Source organism: Octodon degus, unplaced genomic scaffold (assembly GCF_000260255.1).
Source record: "Octodon degus isolate 3935 unplaced genomic scaffold, OctDeg1.0 scaffold00289, whole genome shotgun sequence".
Classification (NCBI taxonomy): domain Eukaryota; kingdom Metazoa; phylum Chordata; class Mammalia; order Rodentia; family Octodontidae; genus Octodon; species Octodon degus.
In genome coordinates, this window is record NW_004524865.1 from 1,669,168 (window position 1) to 1,674,348 (window position 5,181).

The following is a 5,181-nucleotide window of genomic DNA, read 5'->3' on the forward strand; positions in this document are numbered from 1 at the left end:
CCACAATATTCCTTTTCCTGTCTCTTGCTTTCATTCACCACCCCCTTCTTCTTGAACAACCACCTACCTGAGACACATCATAACAGCAACTGGCATGTCATGACAAACAGCCCATATTCAGAAGACCAGATGACAGGCACTCCAAGCATGAAGCTACTATTACAAATTACCATCTGCAGTGCAATAGATTAGTTCACAGGTATCAGTATATATAGTTACTCAGGGTGACAATCTTTCCAATTAACTTCTAGATTAAAAAATCTTCTGAAGATTCTCAGGATCATTGCCTTGCCCATCTTCTACATATAAATGTATGGCTTGACTTATAAGAAAGAATATCTTTAATTATGCACAAATTCTAAGGTTTTTGGGTATTTGTTTTTAGTTTTTATTTTGAAGAATACAAAATAATGATAGGAAAAGAAAACATTAGAAGTAATACAAGATTTCACTAAACAAAATAATAGGAATTCAATAATGGTTCCTTTATTACATGAAGTTATCTTCAAATTAGTTAAGATTATCAGAAATAAACATGCAAGATTCATTAAAAAACACTAAGAAAGTAGTTATAAGAAATTCAAAACATAAAAAGGAGTAAAAAAATAAGCATTAACTGCTCCTTTCAAAAGATCAGCAGAAATCAACAATACAATTATCCAAACTATTCTGCATATATACCTAAATATATGTTTTCCTTCCTTCATTTGTCCTTTTCCTCATCCCAGTTTTTCCTTCCTATTGAATAATGTCTTTCCCTTTTATAGTCTCTGTTGTATCTTTTAGATTTTCACTACTCTTTCAGGTTCTTATAATAGCAAGACAATGTGATAATTGCATACGTAGATCTGATCTATTTTACTTACCAATATAGTCTGTAGCTATATCCACGTAACAGCAAAAGCCTCAAATTTATCTTTATTTTTATAGTGGACTAACATTCCATGGTGTAAAAATCCATATTTTTTTATCCATTCTTCATTTGGTGGGCATTTGGGGTGTTTCCAGGATTTAGCTATTAAAAATAGTGCTGTTATAAACATGGGTGCACATATAACACTGTGCTATGACAATTTCAAATTTCTTTAAAAAATACCAAGGGGAAGAATATCTGGCTTGAATGGAAGCTCCAATCCTACCTATTTGATGAAACTCCACACTGATTTCCACAAATGGTTGTAGTAGTCTGCACTCCCACCGACAGTGGAGAAAGGTTCTTTTCTCCCCACAGCCCCTTCAGTATTTGTTATTGGTTGATAGAATGACTTCTTGATAGTCATTCTTTCTGGCATAAGATGGGATCTTAGTGCCACTTTAATTTGCATCTCTTGAATGACCAATGATGTTGAACATTTTTTCATATATTTATTTGCCATTTGTATCTTTTCATTTATGAAGTTTATATTCAACTGAGATGCCCAATTTTGGGTTGGGTCTTTGAATTTTGTAGGCTTGATTTTTTTAAAAAAGCCTTTATATGTTCTAGATAAGAGTCCTTTGCATGATGGACAGTCTGCTATAGTGGTCTTCCACTTAGAGTGTTTTCTTTTTAGTCTGTTGGTGATTACTTTTGACATGTAGAAACTTTTCCAAAAGATGAGATCCAAATTGTTGAATCTTCGAAGTATTTCACGTGTTTGATTTATTTTCATGAAATCTTTAGTTACCCCTATGTCCTTAAGGTTCCTACTTACTTTCTCTTTTAGAAGATTTTGTATTCCAGTGTTATTATTAAAGTTTTTGATCCATTTTGACTGTGGTTTTGAGCATGGTGATGGGCATGGGTCTATTTTAGGCCTTCAGAATGTGAAAAACCAGTATTTTCAGCATCATTTTTAAAGAGGCTGTCTTTTTCCAAAGGATATGTTTGGCCTCCTTGTCAAAGATAAGATGGACAAATGTGCTTGCTGTTGTTACTACATCTCCTAATCTGTTCCATTGATCCTCATGTCTGTTTTTATGCCAGTACCATGCTGGTTTCATCACAGTATGTTTCTCATATAATTTCAAGTCAGGTATTGTGATGTCTCTTGCTTTTTCTTTGTTGCCCAGGATTGCTTTTGCTATTCCAGGTCTCCACTTGTTCCAGATGAATTTTAGGATGTTTTCTAGATCTGTGAGGTATACTAATGGTATTTAATTGGGCTTGCATTGAATCTGTGTAACAATTTGGGTAGTATGGCCATTTTTACAATGTTGAATCTTCCTACCTAGAGGCAAGGAATATCTTTCTATTTTATGAAATCTTTTCAATATCTTTTTCAGAGTACTATAATTTTTGCTATATAAATCTTTTACTACTTTTCTAAGAATGATTCCTAAGTATTTCATTCTTTAAATGTTATTGTGAGAAGGTGTGGTTTCCACAATTTCTCTCTTGGTTCATTCATTGTTTGTGCATAGAAAAGCTTTAATTTTTAAGGGATAACTTTGTATTCTGGTACACTACTGAATTTGGTTATTAAATCTACAAGTCTCTTAGTGGAGTTATTGGAGTCTTCTATGTACAGTATCATGAGATCTGCAAATAATGATAATTTTACTTCCTCCTTTCCAATCATTATTCCATTTATTTTTTCCTCTTGTTTAATTGCCCTGGCTAATGTTTCCAGAATTATGCTGAACAGAAGTGGTGACAGTGGGCATCCTTGTGTTATTCCTTATTTTAAAGTGAAAGTTTTCAAATTTGTCCATTAAGTGTAATGTTGGTTGTTGGTTTGTTGTAGATGGCTTCATCAGATGGCATTCTAATTTCCTGTAGTGTTCTTATCATGAATGAGTGTTGGACACGGTCAAAACCTTTTTATGCATCTATTGAGATAATCATGTGATTCTTGTCTTTGACTCTGTTGATGTTCTGTATCACATTTATTTTATGGTTTTTCATATATTAAAGCATCTTTGCATTCCTGGGATGAATCCCACTTGGTCATGATTTTTAGTCTTCTTGATGATTTGCTGCATTATGTTTGCTAGTATAAATTGAGGATTTTTGCACCTATATTCATTAGAGAGATTGGCCTATAGTCCTCTGTTTTGGTTCTCTCATTTTGGTATCAGAGTAATACTTGCCTCCTTGAATGAATTTGGGAGAATTGTTTCCCCTCCAATTTCTTTGAAGAGTTTGGTAAGAGTTGGCATTAGGACCTCCTTAAATTTCTTGTAAAATTCAGCTGAGTCCATCAGGACCTGGATTTTCTTTGTTGGCAGGATTTATATTACATTCTCAATTTCATTGGCTGATATTGAGTTATTCAAAATTTTTATATTTTCTTTTTAGGTTTTCTTTTTTGTGCAGGGTCTTTGTGCAGCCCACTTCTTGACTTAGCTTTTGTAGTTTATATGTATCTAGGAATCCATCCATTTCTTCTGTGTTTTCCATTCTGTGAGAGTAAAGATCTTGGAAATAAGTGTTGATAGTCTTATGAATTTCTATGGGGTTTGTAGTGATTTAACTCTTTTCATTCCTCATAGCATGAATTTGAATTTTTCTTTCATTTTTGTGTAAGGTTGGCTAGGGTGTTTATCAACTTTATTTATTCTTTCAAAGAACCAACTCTTTGACTCATTAATTCTCTGTATTGTTTTCTTCATCTCCATTGCATTTATTTCTGCTCTGATCTTTATAATATCCTGCCTTCTTTGGTCTCTGGACTTGACTTGCATTTCTTTCTCTAGGACTTTGAGGGAGCATAAGATTGTTTAGTTGGGTTCATTCTCTTTTGTGATATGAAAATTTATCATTATAAATTTCTCTGTTAAGATAGCATTCATTGGGCCATGGAGATAGCTCAGTATAATAAATGCTTGCCTGGCAAGTGCAAGGTCTTGAGTTCAATTCCCAGTACTGAAAAAAATAGCATTCATTGCATCCCTCTGGTTCTGGTAAGCTGCATATTCATTTTCCTTAGATTGTTATTATTGTTTAATTTCTTCTTTCATTGCATCTATGACCCATTGATTATTCAGGAAGGTGTTATTTAGTTTCCGTGTATTTATGGAGTTTTGGATGTTTCTTTTGTGAATAATTTCCAGTTTTATTTCACTATGGTCAGATAGTATGCCTGGGATAATTTTGATTCCTTTGCATTTACTTAAGTATGGCCTATGTACTAGCACATGATCTATTTTGGAGAATGTCCCATGTACAGATGGAAAAAACATGCATTCTGTTGCAATTGGGTGTAATACTCTGTAAATGTCTACTAAGTCCATTTCTTCACAAGTTCAGTTTAGTTCTGGTCTTCCTTTGCTCATTTTTTGCATGGTTAATCTACCTTTTGTGTTGATGGAGTGTTAAATTCCCAGTATAATTATTTTATTGCTCATTAAATTTTTTCCTATCCCTTAAAATTTGTCTTGTATAGTTGGGTGCTCCTCTATTTGGCTCATATATATATTTATAATTGTTATCTCTTCCTCTTGTTGTTTTCCCCCAACAAGTATGTAGTGACCTTCTTTGTGTCTTTTAATCACATTTAGTTTGAGGTTGACATGATCAACAATAAAAATAACTACCACTGCTTTTTTCTGGGATCCATGAAGTATTGTTTTCCATATTTTGACATTCAGTATATTAATTTCTTTTTGAGTTAAGCGTGTTTCTTTTTTATTTTTTATTTTTTGGACTTGTAGTTTTTTATTCATTTTTTTACTAATAAATTGCTTTATTTTTTCCATAATTTTATTGAGATACATATAGCAATGAGACAGTTTCAAATCAAATTGGTATGGCAGTTTCAATAATTAACAATTTATTTATTTTATTTTTTTGTGGAACTGGGGATTGAACTCAGGCCCTTGCGCTTGCTGGGAAAGCACTTACGCTACTGAGCTATCTCCCCAGCCCCAAGTGGGTTTCTTGTATCCACCATATTGTTGGATTTTTTTTACTTTATCCACTCTGCCAGTCTGCTTCTATTAATTGATGAATTGAGGACATTCACATTGATAGTGATAACTGATATGCACTAGCTTACTTTTTCATATTGTTTTTCTACTGTAGGATCTCCACTTTTCCTGTTCACTTAACTTTTTGCTCTACTTGGTTGTTCTCTACTGTTGTTGTTGAGGTTGTGTTCATTTTTGCCTTTTTTAAAGAACATTTTTCAGCACTCTTTCTAGAGTTGGTTTAGTTGTCATGAATTTCTTTACTTGTTCTTTGCCACAGAAGTATCTAAT